Consider the following 20,678-nt stretch of genomic DNA (forward strand, 5'->3'; position numbering starts at 1 on the left):
ATGTAATCCTCCAGCTATGCGGAGCTCCCTGCAAATAAAAAATGCACCTTCCTTTGTCAACAGCATCAAATGCTGGTTTGGTATGCAGCATCCTGGTGTGAGGCTAGTCTTTTGGGTTTGGTGTGTTCTTTGATTACTTTTTCCTAGGCCACACCTGCTCGGAGGCTGTCTTGACAATGAGAGATATGACCAAGTCTCCCAATGGATCAAATGAGAGGCACAGGCATTCAGTATCCTGCTCTGCAGGTTTACAGGGCCAGGGGGCATGACCAGAATACACATAATGGTTGCACAGCCAAGCTGGTCTCACATTCCCTAGTATACCAATTTGGTGTGGCTTTACTAAATATGAGAGTCACTAGCCACCATACGTTAATCTCAGGTATGGTCATATTTAAAGTTTACACATGCCACCAGGATAGTAACTCTCATAGTTATGTGTTTCTTGGAATTGGGGTGTGTATCTTAAGTGGTGTCCTTCCACTGCAATGACTTGTTTGTCTCTACAGCTATCAAGTGTCTCCTGAACTTACTACGTGCTTCTGTAGCTTTGAAAATTGAGGTGACTAGTGTGCTGATTATTTTTCATCATTGGCCTTGGAATGTCATGGATGCATAACATGTTTAACATGAAACTGATTCAATAATTATTTGGTTAATAAGTAGATCATCTGTACAACCCTCTGTCCCTAAAAGGAGGGACACTTTGAGGAATACTTTCTGTTAAATTGGCAGCCACAGATTCATAACAATAACATTATCAAATAAAGCAAAATAGTGCGTGCCTGGTTTGAGGTGGGTGGAAAGTTCTCCGGAATTAGATGGGGCCCGATTAAAACATCCTACAGCATATCGGTGGATATGGATGTTCTGTTGAGCCAGGAGGTCTCTGAGTGCTTCCATATAAAGTCTGAAGATGACAAAGTGGGGGATGGATCCTTGTGGGACTCCACAGGTGATGAGTAGAGTTGGTGATCTGAAGGAATCCATTTGGATGAATTGATGGCACTTAGCTAGGTAGGATTTAATCCAGCTGGCGAAGATCTCTCTGATCCCCTTGCATCGATGTAGAATGTTAGTGAGGGTCGGGTGGTCTATTGTGTTAGACACTACTGAGAGGTCGAGCAGCACGAGGAGGCAAAGATGGCCATCATAATGGACGTTAAGGGCATTGTTGATCACCTTCATGGTAGACATATCTGCGCTACACCTGGGTTTGAAGCCAGATTGCTAGGAGTAAAGGAGGTCTGTGTGATTGTTTGGTTGGAGAAGTAAAAGGAGTAGCATGGCTACTACTTTAGCAAGGATCTTGTATAGGAATGGAAGGTGGCTAATGGGGCGCTAGTTACTGAGGTCATCAGTGTCCAGTCTTGGTTTCTTGAGAAGTGGGATGATTTGTACGGTCTTGAGGTTTGAGGGGATGGTGCCTTGAGTGAGGGAGCTGTTGATGATCGTTAGGTAAGGTAAGAGTGCTTCAGTTGAAGGGCCTTGACTATGAATGCAGGGAGGAAGTTGACTACATATAAGATAGATCATAGGGATGTTAGGCAGGCAGTGAGGTCATACATGATGAGTGACTTGAAAGTTGGACATATAGTGGTGGTTTTGCAAGATAGGATGAGTGGTGTGCATTCAATTGTGGCATTGGTATCTATGTGCTGGCAGATCATGCCTATCTTGATGATGAAGAAATAGATGATGGCATTCATTCTTTCAATGGAGTTTAGTACAAATAGGTCATACAGAGGGTTGAAGCAATACTTGATGGCTTTGAAGAGGGCTTTGCTTTCATAGTTGTCCTTGGATAAGGTGTTTGAGTAGTAGTTGGCCATGACACTGGCAATCAGTCATCTGTGCATAGCATAGAGTTCCTCAAGCAGGGCAAGATTGGATGTGCTGTAGTATTTTCACTGAATCTTTTCTTAATTGGTGATGGTTCTTTTGTTGAGGTTGAGTTTTGGGTGTAACATGGTATGGAAGCTTTAGGTTTGAGGGTGCATTGTTTCATGGAGGCATGGTGGTTGATGTTTGTTAGGGTGGTGTTCAGTTCTTAGAGAAGCGAGTTCCAAACGTAGTTTGTCTTAGGTAGATTAGCCCATGTAAGGTGGAGGTTGGCAAAGTATAAAGTCTTCCCCGAGAGCCTCCACTGGGAAGTTCTTGAATTATCTGATGGCTTATTTGCAATGAGTGTGCTTGACTGGGGTGGTGTGACTCATAGACAGTGTTTATATTGAATCCTGTATATTTAAACCCCATATATCAAATATTTTATCTCAAAAACCTTTATAGTGAATGCATTTAGGGTGAGGTAAAAGGATACATTTTTGGGGGAAATGGTCGGGCTGTTTTTTTAGGGCTGGGAAATGGGGGATTGGGTGGGGACCCCTCCAAAAAAAACCCATCCACTATAAAGGATTTCAAGATAAAAGATTCAATATATATGGGCATTTGTTATATATTACCTCAATATAAAGACATGTAATTGGTGTGACTGATGTCAAAGGGGCATTTAAAGTTTGTGCAGATTGCAGTGCTTTGACGGAGGGTTGGCAGGGAAGTGATTTTGACATCTAGGATATTTTTCTTTCCTGTGAGTTGGTTTTGTGCATGCTGTGTGAGGTTCAGAATGTCAAGAATGCAGTGGAGACCTTCCTTCATTGACTTCGTTGCTGGGGTTCCAGGGATGTTGGAGTTCCTGAGGAAGCTGTTGCTGGCGTGCGTGAGAGACATGGGGTCAAACAAGTCTGTGACATCTCAGATAAAGAAGATGTTGGACCTGTGCAGACAGCAGATGAGGCAGAAGGTGACTGTGTTATTTGGGAGAAAGGGTTTTTGGAAGAGCTCATGGTGGCACTGTCCGGTTGGTTGGATGGTCATGATGCCTTGTGAATGATGGTGAGGCCTCCGTCCATCTTGTTTGGAGCGTCTCTTTGTAGAATGCTATAGCCGTTGGAGGTGAGGGGCTGGAGGGGGATGTCATTCATGTCTAAGTAATAAGTGCAGTATCCATGTCATTAACGGTGATGAGGTTGGTGATTTCTGCTGCATGGTTGATTGATGAGTGAATGTCGATGAGAATTTATATTTGTGTAGTGGTGGATGAAGGAGTGCTGATGGGGTCTTTGGTGATGAGGCTGAGATTGTTGCAATGAGGTGTGAATAATTTTGCTGGTGAGTATCCATGGTTGGTGATGTGTGGTGATGTTTATTATTGGCTTTTGGGACTGAGGGTGAAACATAAACTCAAGGGAGTGTCCCTGATGTTTGAGCAGCTGGGCGTCAGGTACTGAGTATTCACATTCTGAACAGGTCTAAACAGGAATTATCCTTTTCTTCAATTGCAGTTCACTTCAAACATCTGGGAGAGAGATGCCCCATGATCTAATAGCTAAGAGAAGAAGAAAAGAAGGGGCATAGCTAATCAGGTGGATTTTGCTTAGGCCACATGATCTACAGCCACTTGCACCCGCTGAAATATGCAAAAGAAAAGAGCAGGAGAGCTGCTTACATGGGGAAAAATGCAGAAAAACAAGAAGGCACCAAAAATTTAGCAGTGATTGACAGGTGTCAAGGATTCCAATAGGACGTCACACGCCAAACCAGGACTCTTGCCCTTAGCTTACGATGTAGCGCAAAATTAAAATACTTTTTCTTTATTTCCTAGAATTCGAATTGAGCTGGCAGCCAACCCGTTTCACACCCCCTTTTACAAATACCCTGGCTCACAACGGACCATGAACTAGGTTGGTGGGTGGAAATCGAATAATTGTTGATTTTAAATTCAAAGAAAATCACGTGATTTTAATATTGGGCAGCAATCAGAAATGGGTTGATAATTACTATGTACAATGATGAAACACACTTGGTTGACCTTCTTCTATAAAATATCCAAAGCACAGATGAATGGAAGCAATTGTACTGTTCAGGTAGATAGCAACCAAGTTAAGATTTCCCCCTGCAATGCTCCCTCAAACCCCTATTAATCGAATTATGAGTGGATAGAAAGGAGCAGGAAGGAGTCAGAGATACTAGGCAGCAGGCAGAATTAAAATCCGACCTTCCCCCACAAAAGAGGCTTTCAAAACCTTTGCAATTGCAGAAATAGTGCTCGTAATTACTACTTTTTAAATTTAGTGTGCAGTTGAATGAAGGAAGTAAATATGAGTTCTAACAGTATCAGTGATGTAAGAACACTAACAAATACAAGGCAAAGTATCAAAAAAGGGCATACAGTTCAAAAATCAACTTGTAAGTAAGAACACAGTGCAGCTAAATCACACGGTGGAAAATTGCATGTTCTTCATTTTACAGGTTTAAATGACAAAACGGTTTGAAAAACGGGTGAAATAGACACAATCGGAATGTGTTTTTTTATGCTGGGTGATAGATGCACATCACAGGGATCATGTGAAAGAGTGACTCTAGCTGAATAACTGGATGAGATTCACAATGTGAAAGGAAATTTGGCTTTAAAAATAAAAGCAGTGAACATAGAGAATCTGTTTAAAAAGGAAAGGACAAGTTTTACAGAAACTATATTTTAATGACTAGAAAAGAGAGACACCTCCTGCGGCACTGGTTACTTTGCAAGCATAACCGCTTCGCGCCGGGTGTCTCTTTATGTGGGAATTTATTTGTTTAATCAAAAATAAGACTAAGGACTTACACAAGACAGAAATGAGTGGAAGAATTGCGCTAACACTATACATCAAGGAACAGAATACACTGAGGATTCAGACTTAAAACAGCTTATCAGGGTATGGATGGGATTACTTAGAAGGTGGAACCAAGACACGGGATCATATTGGGGTATATTATGTGTTGCTGTGGGATGGGGAGATACTCACAATCAGTGCTGGAGTTTGGGATTTGGGACAGACAACCAGGTCTCTGGACTCAAAGGATCTGGTCACAGCACCATGGTGGGCTTCTCCTTGCAGAAAACAGCTGGGCCTGTCTGGTCACAGCAGAGCGGCATGCAGGTAGTGGGGCAAAAAGCCAGTCTGGTCACAGGATACTCTCAAAAAGGGTACCAGAGCTTTCCCCCCTTTCTCCCTGAGTTAGTGGGATTTTGTTATGGGTTTTCTGTGGATCAATGGTCCTGCCAGGATAGGGTCAGCTATGCTGGCAGTGGAATCTGGAATCTTTGCAGGATGAATATGAAATATCTGGATACGCAGGGGCTGGAAAATTCAGAAGAGTGTGTCCTTCATCTCTGTGAGCTTCCCCCTTTATAAGGCGGGTGACATCACAGGTTTTACCATGTGGCCAGGCTTTGGCTGGACATTGCTCTAAATGTATGGTGTGGGTTTACTATATGGTCATTTCTTTCCAGGCCACAACCAAATGTCAGTTTAGCCCGGTGCTGTCTTGGAGTTTGTCTTTGAAGTTCTCCAGTGCAATTTTAGGGGAGGAGAAACTTGAAATTTCACACTTAAGTGCCCCAGAAATCTATTGTACCAGGCCAAAGCCCAGCCACAAAGTCTGACGAGCGTGTGAGATGCTTCCTCTTGGCCCATTCATAGTTTTCAAGGGGCTGGCCTTTTGGGGGAAGGCAAATCCTGATCCCAGAAAGCAAATGTCCTTTGAATCTAGGGTAGGAAACCTGTTCTGTGGCTTCAGCACAGTAAATGCATTTTTTTATTTACGTTTTTTTTCTGAATCAAAAGCAATTCTGTTGAAATAAAACAACCCATATATGTTTTCAAACAAAAACCCTCCTTACATTTCTAGGCAAGGACAGGGCCTTACTCAACAATTTACTTTTAAGCAGACATCAGTGTTGCAGACAGCAACTCTTTTTACACATGGTGAATTTTCCTTTTGCTGTCACTTCCATTGCGGTTCTCTCTTCCATCTGGATTCCAAACATCAATTGCATCCCTAGTCAGTTTCTCATACACAGCAATCTGTTCGAGGCAAAGATCCACTGACACTAACATAAGCACAGATAAATAGGCCTTGTTGTTGAAGAGTTCAGCTGTGATATTTTCTTGCAAAGGCATTTTTCCGTACGGCTGGGAGTAAAGTTCTTGGTGATTTCACAGATCTTGCCTGTCGCAGCCTGTCATTCAATGAAAAATTCCCCTTTTTGTTGGAGCACAACTTGAATATGGCTGGGCCTAGCTGGGTCCCTCTGGAACAGAACTGTGCATGGTTGAACAGTTGAACAGATGAAAAAGAGAACCAGGGCCCCATCATTTTAAATGTAAAATATTTCCTTTTTCAATGGGAAATCTTGTGCTAGCATCGCTGTTTTTCAATTCTCTTCTTTAGTGCACACAAGGAAACGCACGGGCAGCCTTTCTCGTTGTGTTCCCTGTTCCATCTTGCCAAATAGGTGCTTTGAAAGACAGTGCAGCCATCATTTTGTAGCTGCAAAATGCAATTTTGATGCAAGGGAATGGCGCTCTGCAGAGCCAGCGCAGCCATTCTGCTGGTAACTGCTGAAATGCAGATTGGTGATGGAGGGGAATTCTCTTGGGTGGTTAAATGTACCCCACAAATTTCCCCCAACTCTCCCGAGACTTCTTATGGAGGGAGAGTATGACAAAGTGGGGTTCATCAGGAGGAGTCCTTCTTCCATCAGGAGTGTGGAGCGACACCCACAGACTTTCCTTCCGTCTTTCCTTGTAGTGTGGAGCGACATCCACAGATTTTCCCTTGGTCTTTCCTCTCCAGGTCCCTGGGGAAGTCCTTCTCGGTCTATGAAGAAGCAGAGGCAGTACTAATCTACTGAATAAATAGGACAGGTTACAACATTTTCCCACTGACTGTGTTCCTGGAAGGTTGACAGCAGTGGGACACACATACCTTACAGTTATTAAGCCACTCGGACAATAACAACAAATAATTCCTTACAAGACACAGATAACTATTGATATTTTTACAAGGGTTTTTGGTGATACTCTTTTGCACTGACAATGAAGAAAAGTACTCCCTGTTAGATAGATATACCTATGAACCTACCTGTTCCCTTCTGGTTCTTCTTTTTCTGGTTCTCATTCTCCAGATGTCTCCTCTATTTGATATTCGCTTGGCTCCTCTATCCGCTGCAAAGTGTGTCTGGGGTGACAACTCTTTAACTAATTAATATGGACCCATTTCTCTTCTGCCAACTCTCCTTTGCGGATGCGGATTCTGTAGTGACCAGTGAAATTTAATCTACAATTTCAAAAGGACTACGCCAGCTAGGGAGAAATTTCCGCTCCTTGGTCTAGTTCCTTTGAAAATTTGACAAGTAGACCCTGCTTCCTACTTGGTATTCCTTTTTGGTTGTTTTTAAGTCCTATTGAGTCTTCACCCCTTCTGCTGATTTTTCCAGGTTCCGCTGAGCATACGCAAAAGCATGTTGGAGGTGATTTCTTAAATTCTCAACATACTCATGTGTTGTGGAGGCATTTAACAGTGTCTGCTCTTGTGTTCTGTAGAGCAGATGCAGAGTTAGCACCATCCTTTGTCCAGTCATTAGCTCAAATGGAGACATCTTGGTCGCAGAAGATGGTCTAGATCTGCTCGCCATCAGGACAAGCAGTAATCAGATGTCCCAACTTGGCCCAGAATCTGCCACAAACTTTTTTAGAATGCTCACAATTGTTTTATTGTACCTCTCAGCTCCCCCACAAGAGGAAAGTGGTACGCAATAAGAAGTTTCCTTTTTACCCCAAGTATCTCCCACATCTTTATCATCACTTCGCTGGTGAAGTGACTTCCTCGGTCTGACTCAATCCTTTGGGGAAGGCCAACACGCGAGAAGATGTGCTTGATGATCAGGGCAGCTGCTGTTTCTGCCTTGCAATTTGGGGTTGGGAGACATTCCACCCATTTTGGTAAACAAGCATGTTACTGTTAACATGTACTTGTTCCCCCTAGAGGAGCAAATCACAGACCCGATGAAATCTACTTCTAAATCTGACCAAGGCAGTGTCATCCCCCTCTTCTGGAGGGGAGCTCGGTGTGTGAGTGTAGTTGGCTGAAATTGTGCACACACAAGACACCCCTTCAAATATTGGTCGAGGTCCTGCCCCGTGTGTGACCAGTATGCAACTTCCCGCAAGATTTCTAGAGTAGTGTGAAACCCCTAATGACTGGCTGTGGCCACGTCATGGGCGTGACTTAGCAATGAGGCTTCGGAATGAGGTAGGTACCACCCACTGGTCACGACCATAAATGTATCTCGTTAACAACAAACAGTCTTGCATTCAGAATATTTTGGAACACTTCATCAGTACCCTGAGGTCCTCTATCTCAATTTAATTGGTATCCATCAGAGGAAAGCTCTCAGGGTCCTCAATGTGTTGATAACATTTCCCAATAATCAGATCCCTTTTTTGTGCCGTGATTAAATCAGCATCTGGGGTCTCCTTACTCCATCGGGCAGTTGAGAGTTAATTGTGAGCATTTGTCTGGGACCTAGTGAAAGCGGTGACCTGGATTTTTCCCAACAGAGACTTGATCTCAAGGAGATCCACCTGGATGGCTCCAATTTTGGCCAGCTTATCAGCTACGTCGTTTCCAGTTTTCTCCGGCCCCTCTGTTCTGGAATGACCCGTAATATACTTCCAATAGATGGTCATCCCATTAGAGGTGACCAGATCATCAATATTTTGTATTAGCTTGCCATGTTTGAGTGGTTTGTTATTAGCACACAGCATGCTTCTGGTTTTCCAATTAACCAGGTGCTCCACAAACCCGTTCCGGACATAATCTGCATCAGTGATTATGACCAGTTCATGAAGTTGGTGTTGGACGGCACTGAGGATGGCCCGATGAACAGCCAACAACTCTGCCACCTGACTACTGCAGGAACCGATTTTGTACCCAGTGGAGGGTTCTGGGGCATCATTCACCCAGGCATTCCCAGTGCCGGCCACCAGTTCCTTTTCCCTGTTGTTGTCAACATGGTAGGAGCACCCATCCACATAAACTGTCGGCATTCCCTGGCACTTGTCTTCTTCATAGCCTTAGAGCAGGGAATTCAGGTATGCCTCCATGTTGTCCTGGGTTTGAAGACTTTCATCCTCGAGACAGTTTTCTCTGGCACAATCATGCAAGTCAGCCAGACCTTGCACGAGGGGACTGTTCTTGTTTTGGCCATATCTGACCTCCACAGTAAAGCCTTGCATTGACAGAATCCAGGAAGTGATTCTAGAATTACTCACATTTCCGGCCCGGATTCTGTCACTTTGGAGATATTGGAAAGGCTTGTGTGGAGTCTCCACTATGATGTTTTTCCCCTGGATCAACAGGCGGTGATTCTTCAATGCCCACACCGTTGCCAGGAGTGCCTTCTCACAATCGTTGAACTTTTCCTCCACAGAGGATAAAGTCTTTCTTGCACAGGAGAGGACTTTATTGACCTTGTCATGCTTTTGATATAATATTGCTGTCAAGCATGTATTCGAGAACCCTGTCTCCATGAAGAAGTCCTTTTTTTTGACAGGGTAAGCTAGAAAAGGCACTTGTGAGAGACTTCTTCTGAATTGTTTTACTGCTTTGGCTTGTTCTGGACCCCACTCCCACTTGTTCCCCCCTTCAACAGATGGATCAGGGGTCTTGTGATCTCTGCGTATTAATCAATGAACTTTCTACTGTAATTAGTCAGTCCAAGGAGGCTTCTTAACTTGCACAGACTTGTAAGGTCTTTTAGTTTTAGGATTGCTTCCACTTTCGTCTCCTGGAGACAGAGACCCTTGGGAGTTATTTTATGTCCCAAGTAGTTGACACGAGTCCTGCACCACTGTGCCTTCTGGAAGGACAGTTTTGCTCCGGTAACCCGCAACTGGGTCAGAACATAACGAATTTCCACTATATGTTCCTCCACAGTTGAGCTTTTTATCAAGACATCATCCACATAGGCCACATCCACATCCACCAAGTCGGGCATGGCCTTCTGTAAGAAGATGTTGAAATTGTTGCCAGAGTTTATGTATCTGAAGGGAGTCCGGATCCACGTGTACTGCTGCCCCCCAAAGGTAAAGGCCTCCTTGTATTGGTCCTCCCTACTGACGGGCATGGTCCAGTATCCATTTGTCAGGTCAATAGCAGTGTAAACCTTGGGCACCTGGATCTGGGCCAGCCTTTGGTCAATTTAGGGAAGAGGCCATCGAGATATGTGGACCTGTTTGTTTAGCTCACTAAGGTCTGCGCAAAGTCTCCATTGGCCATTTGGTTTAAAAATCCCCAGCACCGGATTATTAAAGGTGCTGTGGACTGGACGATTTATCCCACAGGACTCTGCATTTTTTATTATTTCCGTCAGGGACTACATGAATGCGAGAGGCACGTGATATTGCTTCACTAACACAAGAGTCATTCCAGGGTCCATGGGAACTGTTGTAGTATGGTTCTCGGTGCAACCACAGTCGTACGAGTCCACAGCAAAGAGATCTTGAAAATCTAAGAACACCTGTTTCAACTTTTGCTTTTGCTCCTCAGTCTCAGAGGCATCAGCGAGGTTGACCCGCTCTTGAACCATTTGCCTGAAGCCTGGAAAGACCTGGGGTTTTGCTATCTCAGCAGCCTCCTCCAGCTGGGCAGAGAGGTCTCTGGTTACAGTATTGACCTGAACAGAGGGTTTTAGGTAGGAGAGGCAGTCATTGTGGACCTGAAAGATCACCTCATACTGCCTGATGTCACAGGTCACCTCTTCCTCCCTGTAAGGGCAGGAAGAGTACACCTGGAAATTCCCCCCTTGCCCGGTGAAGATCCGGTCTGGTGGTATGTCATTGTCACTGTCATTGTCAAAGCAGTCATTGGGATTGGTCCTATCAGTTAATTTCCTAGATCCATGGAAAAATGTTGGTCATCAACCGCCATTCTAATAATGGTGCCTGCGCCTAGAGTGATGATCCTAGGGTTGCTGTTTCCATCAATATTGGAATGGTGTTGTGTTCTAAATTGACTAATGGTGTTGGGTTTAGCCCCAACCCCTGCTGTTGGAGATGGGCATTGAGATGTACATATGTGTCAGGACTTTGTCAGTTATGTCCTCTTTTGATTTTTTATTCAAGTGGGAATTGTCAGGTCCTTCCTGGGATGGTGACCTCCTCTCCAATTTGCACTTCAACTGCATACGGCAGCAATTGGGCTGACCAAAATGCTTTCTCAGAATCATCAAGGCCCATTGGATTGCCCCCTAGTCAGGACCAGGCCTTGTAATAATTGCAAACCGAATGAGAATGTCACTGCCTAAATTGAATGCAGTAGGGACATCTCGCTCGACCCAACAATTATGTTCTATGCTTTTGTCACCTATGGAAATTTTGAGCATACACCTGCTAGGCAGTAGATGCTTGGGAGTTTCCAGGCCCATTTCCCACTTATCAATCAATTTAAATGTGGGAATGGCTGGATCTTTTGGGAGCTTTCTGAACATGGCTTCGCTGATGAAGCTCTTTCCATTGTTCATGCACACTCTGGTGAGAAAAGACTCCTTCCCCTCATTTAACTGAATAGGGGGGGACAGCTAACTTTCTGAATGTCAGCTAAACTTTGAGCTGGTTTCTCATCACTGCTGACTATATAATTGGGATTTGCAGATAGTGAATCAATATAAAATTTCAAGTATTTTTCCTGCAGTGTGGAATGCCACTTAAAACTGTAAGGAAGGTTGACTTTCAGGAATGGAGAGGAGTTCCCATCACCAGTTTGTTGTCCTACAGCAATTACTGTAACATCAGGTATTTGATTGTTTTGGAAATGAAACTCAATATGATCAGATTTTTGTTCAACCATGTGGCATGTGCCATTTAAAATAACATGGTTGACGGTCTGTTTTAATATTATTGGCCAGTTAGTCTGAGTCCAGAGGACCTTGTTCACACAGTCTATTAGGGGACCGCCTCATATGTGTGTCCACATTTTCTCCTATAAGCAATCTGCTGAAGAAGAGCATAAATAAAAATTGGCACCTGATAAAACAGAAAGCAACGCTGGCAAAAAAAAAAAAACTTATTTGCATTCAAATTAAATGTGAATTTAAGACAATGATTGATGCATACTTATTTGGAGACTGAGGTACACCAAACAGTAAGAAATCAATGGGGTTTACCCCCTATAGTTGGGCACTACAAATGCAGCCACTGTGTGGTATGTTTCTACACAGAGACAAGGAAAAATGTTGAATATAAGAAAGTGAAGTGGACCATGAAAGTACATACCAATTGTCTGACCAAAAATTGTGTATACATAATTATGTGTCTATGCTATATGCTGTATGTAGGCAAGACCAACCGCCAAGTGCGCCAACGCATCTCAGAGCATCGATCATGTATTTGCAACAAAATTGAGGACAAACCATTGGTGGATCACTTCAAAAGACTAGGTCACACCGTAAATGACATTAGATGGTTTGTGTTACAAACCATCAAAGTAACCATGATGGGAGGAGATATGTCAACGATGCTGCATAGGCTAGAACAAAGATGGATACACTCCCTAGATACGGTCAAATATGGATTCAACATTTCCATTGATTGGAGTAAATTGACAACAGCCTAGCCCCACCCCTGCTGATATATTGCATGTAGGATACCCATCTTTTGTTTGCTACCGTTGGGGCACTACATAACATCATAACATTGCACTCTTTGTGCTCCCCCATTGCTGGTATTGCAGCATGCACCTTTAGCCATTGTGATTATAATGCGTGTCACCATGAAATCATCGACTTTTACGTCGGGTGTGAGATTGTCTTTGAATTTCCATGTGTCATTATGTGCACTTTTGAAGACGCCCCTACCATCTCCAGAGGTCCTTTAACCCTAATACAACATTTTGTTACAGCATTTCCAATATGGAAGGCGTGTTTCCTAGTCCTCTTTCTAGCTCCATTCCTCAGGTATCTTTACTGATGGCCAGTGGTCCCTTGAGCACAAGTAGGACGCTGTTTCACCTTTGTACAACACTAAGGATCAGTGGAGCTGAACGTATCCAGGTAAACGCCCACACAGCATCTGGTTGACTTTATTTCCTCGCAGTCTTTTCCACGAGCAAACGGATGCATGACTAACATGAAAGCATGTGCCAGCAATAGAAAGAGGGTGGATGCGAAATGCGCATGTGTCTTTAAATAAGCACAGTAGTGGTAGCACACATTGCAGCAGCCCCCATGTGGGCAATGTATTAAGAATAAATGCCTCTGGGTGCAAAAAGCATGTGCTGTCCCCACTAGGTGAGGAGTATGGCCCTGCACATTTTATTTGCCCTGCACAGAGATAGTCACACACTCTGTATACTTAGACTATTATGATCCCCTTTGGGGTTATATTGGTCCCTAGTTGTTGAGAGAAGATGACGGACCGCAGAGAGGCATCATTATTGCCTTCACCTCTTGATAGTAGTAGCGTATAATAGCCAGATCAAAAATATAAATGCTTCTTCATTGTCTTTCATTGCAGCATGTTGTAAATTTACCCGGATGCTGTAGAAGAAAGAAGTCATATATTTAAATCTTAGGGCACCTGGCTAGGTCCCGATTTACCCAGGTGGGTATGCGTAGTATAAACAAAATAATCGGGATGGGGAGATCCAAAATAACAACACAGAAGTGCTAAGTGTGTGGATTTATTATGTAATCACACAGAACGTGGAAGATAACTTCACAATTTAATTTACATTACTTCCGATAAGCACGAAAGTTTAGTTGAAAAAGACGGACAGGGTTGGTTTATGCAGTAGTGACACAGATGGGTGTGGGCCTCTGAAGTGCGGAGGTCGGCACTATACTGGAATACATGTTGCCTCATAAATCGAGGGGGTAAAAGAACCCGCGGTTACACACAACACAATAAGTGCACACAACAATCTTTGAATTTTAACGGGTGCAAGTAATGATACAGTTGTGATAAGAAGTTCGACACAGGGAGTGACACAGGGTGTGTTTCGGCCAAAGAAAGTGGCTTGGTTGTAGCCGTCTTTGTGCTGGCCTTCGTCAGGAAAAAAGGGGCACCAGTGGTGGTGCTGTCCGTGCTGTCTGCCGTGCAGGGAATCAGGTGGGTGCTGTCAGGGAAGCCGCGAAAAGTGCGGAAAGTCCGGTGCTGGGATTAGCACTTGGTGAAAGGCTTTAGTTTCTTTGGGGCTGGCGTGGTTCAAAGACTCACGAAGCCGGAGTTGGGCGTAATTGGACCCAGGTTGTTGTCTGGAAGGTACGCTGTCGTGCTGGACGTAGACTGCTGGGAGCCGGATGAGTCGGGGGAGTGACACAGGGTGTGTTTCGGCCAAAGAAAGTGGCTTGGTTGTAGCCGTCTTTGTGCTGGCCTTCGTCAGGAAAAAAGGGGCACCAGTGGTGGTGCTGTCCGTGCTGTCTGTGGGTAAAACAGAGCTATTAGGATCTCGGATAATTGTACGTTAAGTACTATGAGTATTAAATACGGGCCTAATTATTGCCCACGTTGTACACCATGTGGTGTGTCTAAAAGACAGCTTACCTGCCGTGCAGGGAATCAGGTGGGTGCTGTCAGGGAAGCCGCGAAAAGTGCGGAAAGTCCGGTGCTGGGATTAGCACTTGGTGAAAGGCTTTAGTTTCTTTGGGGCTGGCGTGGTTCAAAGACTCACGAAGCCGGAGTTGGGCGTAATTGGACCCAGGTCTGAAATGAAAATTAAAGACCGGTATAAGTAACCTGAGAGGGTCAAGTGCGCCGGGGAGTATATCCGCGTAGGAGTCAAAGGGAACTTACTGTTGTCTGGAAGGTACGCTGTCGTGCTGGACGTAGACTGCTGGGAGCCGGATGAGTCGGACAGCGAGGGAGCCGTGTTGTACTGTATAAAGACCGCCAATGGCTGGGGATAGGCGAATGGGAACCCGCGATTCAAGGGTGACACCCAGCGAAGGCCAATAAGATGGCTGTGCGCCGTGTCCCAATGAAAAGGCGGTACTCCGTGAGTGATGTTGGGTAATGTAGTCCGGTGCGGTGTATGGGAACTACTGCTGTTGGAAACATGCACAATATAGCAGGTAGGATACATGGTTGCAAACATAGGTCATTTACGTGCGCCATGTGGATGGGCGAATACCGAATACCACAACAGATGGTTGAACAAAATAGACTCTCGCATACAATAGTGTTCACAAGGTAGAGGAGTTAGTGCCAGTACAATAATGTTCACAAGGTGAGCCCCATAGGTTTCTAATGTGTGTCAGGACATAAGTTCATTCTAAACGGTCGAGTGTGGAAGCCACTTAATGGAGTATTCTAGAAGTGTTTCCATTCGACGGTGACATTTAGGCCGTCTTGCACAGAGTTCAATTTGTGGACCCATCTTTGTTCGAGTTTAGTGAGGGCAATGTTTATGTCACCTCCTCGTCTTTGTGGCTGGAGTTGTTGGACCACGGTCCATGTGAATTGTTCGTGGGTATGCTTCTTCTTAGTGAAGTGTTCGACCAAGGGTTTGTCCTCAACTTGGTTTTTGATGCATGATCTGTGTTCATTAATCCTTTGTTTGACAGGTCTAATGGTTTTGCCAATATAAATCAGATCACAGGGACACTTAATGGCGTAGATCACGTATTTGCTCTCGCAGTTGGTGTGGCTGTTCTGTTTCCATACCAAGTTCTTGTGGATGAAAGTTTTGCTGTTTGTAGTAAAACGGCAAGCTACGCATTTACCACAGCTGAAGTGGCCAACTACTGGTGGAAGATTCCATAGTGTGGTGGCTGGTTTGGTGGGTTCTAGGAAGGTGTGGACTAGGGAATCTCTTAGATTTCTGTTCTTTTTGAAGGCAAACAATGGTTTCTTGGCGAGGGTACCTTCATTTTTAATCAGATGCCAGTGTTTGTTGATGGTATTTTTGATGAGGTTGCTGACTGGGTTGTATGTGGTGACGCACACAGTTCTATTGTTCGGGTCTCTTTCTTTGGTCGTTAGGCAAATTGAGCGGTCGGTGTTGGCCGCTCTTTTCTTGGCTGTCTTGATGGACTTCCTGGACTTTCCCGACTCATCCGGCTCCCAGCAGTCTACGTCCAGCACGACAGCGTACCTTCCAGACAACAACCTGGGTCCAATTACGCCCAACTCCGGCTTCGTGAGTCTTTGAACCACGCCAGCCCCAAAGAAACTAAAGCCTTTCACCAAGTGCTAATCCCAGCACCGGACTTTCCGCACTTTTCGCGGCTTCCCTGACAGCACCCACCTGATTCCCTGCACGGCAGACAGCACGGACAGCACCACCACTGGTGCCCCTTTTTTCCTGACGAAGGCCAGCACAAAGACGGCTACAACCAAGCCACTTTCTTTGGCCGAAACACACCCTGTGTCACTCCCTGTGTCGAACTTCTTATCACAACTGTATCATTACTTGCACCCGTTAAAATTCAAAGATTGTTGTGTGCACTTATTGTGTTGTGTGTAACCGCGGGTTCTTTTACCCCCTCGATTTATGAGGCAACATGTATTCCAGTATAGTGCCGACCTCCGCACTTCAGAGGCCCACACCCATCTGTGTCACTACTGCATAAACCAACCCTGTCCGTCTTTTTCAACTAAACTTTCGTGCTTATCGGAAGTAATGTAAATTAAATTGTGAAGTTATCTTCCACGTTCTGTGTGATTACATAATAAATCCACACACTTAGCACTTCTGTGTTGTTATTTTGGATCTCCCCATCCCGATTATTTTGTTTATGAAGAAAGAAGTCATGTGGGATATTGCACTGCACACTACATAGTGCAATTGGTGAAGACACCCATTTGGGTAAGCCGAGTATATGGCTCCTTTTGTGGTTTAATTCAAATGCATTATAGAAATGAAAACTAGTTTATGACCTTTGGACATACACATGCAAGCAATGGTTTTGTTTTCCCCCCAGTTGGGATAGGACTGCAATCCAACACTTCCATTGAAAGTAAATAGAATTTTTAACTGGGCATCACACCAGTCCAAAAGGAGACCCCTCTTTGAATAATGCCTCATTGATAATAAGTAAGTGGATATCTACCATCTATTGTGGGATGTTAGCGATTTATACTCTGACATGAAATTGATACAGCAAGGATACTTAACTCAAGGTGTTCTCTGTATTGGCTTGCAGGCTGTTCGTAACATTTTGTACTGGAAGGCTTGCCGGAAAAATTCCCTCGTTGAAACTACCCCCATTACACATACGTGGGAGGTGAGTGTCAATGTGTTTTGTCAGTAATTGACTCAGACACACAATTTATTTGTACTGTTGTAAATAAGATGCTAGAAACTAATGTGTTTTTATTGCTTATTGTAGATATGTGCCAGAAGACACTGTTCACCCATACATTGTTTAGACCAGACCAGAGTTGAAGTCTGTGTTGATCCTGAAGAAAGTTGTTGAATTACGGGTCCATCACGCAAGGGCCGACTAGACAACTGAAACATATGTAGATACAGCAAATAAGCTATGTAGCTATTTGTTTTATACATACACACAAAGAATGGTCACTGGTGTAATTAAAATTGTACAATGTTAGAGAATTGTTGTGATAGGAAAATGCTTCCTGGACTTCTTTTGTTAGAATGAATCAGTAATGGTATGGAATAAAAGAGTTTGTGATGGGTGAAGAGATTGAAAAGGTGTCAAACATTGTGATATGTTTATGTGATTAACGAGTAAATAATAACCAAAGTGCTATCTTGAAAATAATAAAATATATCTTTTTTGATATAAAGTTTGTTTAGTGATTATATATTGAACTGTTTCAGCTCCACCACCAGGGTCTATTTGTTTATATTTTCATATATACTTTACCTGGTGGACTCTGGTAGTACAGGTACCTCCCTTTTCTTACTTATTAGGGGAGACAACCTGCAAAGGATGACATTCGCTAAAAGACGGGGTTCCTTCTGGAGTTAAGACTATGACCAGCTGTTTCACCTTATGTCGCCCAATTTTTATTTCCAAATCCGCTGTCCCCTCGACAGGAATTTCATTCCCGTTGAAGTTCTGGAGTTGTCCAGGAAGAGGGCTGAGAGAGATCTGGTGTCTCTCTGCCCTTCATGAATTTAGCTGCTCAAAAGCCCTTTTTGGCAGAAGAGTGGCTTGGGATCCAGTATCCACCAGTGCTGAAAATGCGCATTGCCCTTCCACTTGAACAGGGGCATAAAATCTCCCCTCCTTCTCCTCAAGTGGGCAAAGGTAATTGGAATTTTGGGCAAGTTGGGTGGTCAAATTCCACATGGTGGAGTTTTGGACAATTTTCTGTGCCGAGTCTGGGAATCTGTAATAAAAATTTGGCATCCTGAAATAGATAGGATTTTGGAAACCCTTGTTTACCTTAGCTCTGTGCTGCTCCCTCTTACCTGGTGGCAGTCACTAGAACCAGTTTATTGGGAGGATCCTTCCATTAATATTTTTTTCTCAGGATGACAATTACCGGGTTCAGGGATTGGAAACACTAAATCAGTCCCCACACCCACCCAGTCTTCATTCAGATCTCTCGGGACCCACTTTTCTTTGGGAGGAATTCCCCCATTCCTGAAGGAGAAGATTTTTTTTTTCCTAGATTCCTCTCAGGATTCTTCCCCTTCAAACTGGAGGACACTAACTTCCTCCACAAAATGGGCCTTCTTGATGTCTTTATTTCTCCTACCCACCCTCTGTTCCCTGGGTTGCAGATTATCAGAGGCAGGAGATTTTAGTTCTGGTTTTGGGGTGTCCAGGGGCTTTTCATGAGTGAAGGAAGCTTCCTCTAGGGCTTTAAACCGCCTTTGCCCCCTTGCCTCCTCCTCTAGAACCAGTATGTTGTCAGGGGTTCTCTCCCCGTCATTGTTCTGGGGTGCCAGACCCTTAGTTTGCGGGGTTCTCAGCTACCATGTTCATCTGAGGGTTATGCTGAGCCCTCAACATGTGACTCAGATCCTGTGTTAGGTTCTGGACATGGCGCTCCACTTGGGACACCCATTCCGGCTGGCACAGGGGTCTTTGTTCATACCTAGGTGGTTCTCAGGAAGGGTAAATATCCCTTCTCCCGGAGTACCCTGGGTATTGGGGATTTTGGTAACCCTCTGCCCTTGGCCTCCTCTCTCCCGGATTGGGCAGTCTGGGCTCCTGAAAGCGGGGAAAGAGAGGTGGGTTGTCCTGTAGGTTGGGGTTTTGTAGATACCGGGGAAAGAAACTTAACCCAGGATTCAGGGATTACTGCCCTTCTGAGGGAAGTTAGGAGTGAGGTTTCCCAGGGCAGCACTTACCTGGTTCGATCCCCCTCTTTGGGATGGGGCAGTCCATACATGCCCCAAGATAGACCAGTTGCCCTTGTATCTGAGACTTATGTAATCAGGAAAGTTAGGGGTCTCATTGGTGGGGTTATCTCCCTGACTGCCAACAGTTGCTGATTGATTAGAAGGCCTTCTTTACCTCTGATTTTGCTGGTTTTGGGTAGGTGCATTTTTAGGCACCTCCATTTCAAGGTCTAAAATGGGGGCAACCTTCACCTGTGCCGCCTTACAGCAGAAGGGGTATTGGTTGGTTTTGGGTTCTTTATCTGATTTTTATTTTCTGCAGGTTTTTGGACCTCATAGATCCGGGTAGCCTGCTCTATTACCCAGTCCACGGTCCTTTTATCATGAATATCCCTCACCAGCTGGGTCATTGTGTATTTTGGGAGTACATGAAAGTAGGTAGTTATAAACTCTCTACTGTCCATCCACACCCTACTGGTAGTTTGTGCAAAGGCGCATTTTAGCTCCTGCACAAATTCACGTGGGGCCTGATCTTCTCCGCATTGCAAATTGTAGGCCACTTTGCGAGCATCTTGGGTTTTTCTGTGGGTGGAAAAGTGCTTCAAGATGGCTGCCTTGTAGGTGGACCATCTTGAATGGTTTTGGTCTTCAAGTCCCGCATAGAAGCTGGAATACTCCGGATAGAACGTCCATTTGGCATAATCTATGCAGTTCTGGCTATCTTTGATGTGAAAAGTGTCCATCATTTGTTCATAGATTTCCAGATGCCCCCAGACAGAATATTTAGCATTTTTATGGTACAGTGTTATGAAATTCCTAATAGCCTTGATCTGCCTAATGGGGTTTTTCACCAGTGCTCTCTTTTGTTTATTTGCCTTCTTTTTCCACGTCACCTGATTCCACTCGCCCTCATACTCAGAGCCGCTACTGTTTGAGGTCCCCTCATGATCTTCTAGGTGCTCCATAATTCTGTGAGCTTGGGAGAGGCTCGCAGAATGGTGGGGCCTAGATTCTTCTCCCCTGTGGCGCACAAGAAAGTAGTCTTCTGACTCCTCCCTGCTTCCATTGTTGGCGGAGGATCCCCCCACTGCCCTGATTGGGTGGAGGTCTTCAGAATGCTCTTTCGGGGCCTCATTTCATGCTGTTTTTATGCAAATCAAACCAAATGGTCCCTCCTGAGATAATGTTTCTGTAGATCTAATTCCCTGACTTTCTCCTCATAGGAGGCTTCCTGGTCAGAGACATCCACCATAATATTTTTGTATCTATACAGGGCTGCCCATCCATCAGTTTCAGAGGGGCACTGACCTGTCAGCTCCATCATCCTAGGCCTATTTAATTCTGACGACCTCATGGTTTCTGGCTCATGTGAATCGGTAGACATGAAGTCAGCAGTGCACACAGTATCAAATGGGTTTGAGTCCCTTTGTACAGAGTGCATCGCACTATGATCAGGGGCAGCTCTGTCCCTCTCTACTTGTTCATGGTCCCTCAAGTTTGGATTTAGCCTGGCATACTCTTTCTCCAACCTC

Source organism: Ambystoma mexicanum, chromosome 4p (assembly GCF_040938575.1).
Source record: "Ambystoma mexicanum isolate Mex_15411 chromosome 4p, UKY_AmexF1_1, whole genome shotgun sequence".
Lineage (NCBI taxonomy): Eukaryota > Metazoa > Chordata > Amphibia > Caudata > Ambystomatidae > Ambystoma > Ambystoma mexicanum.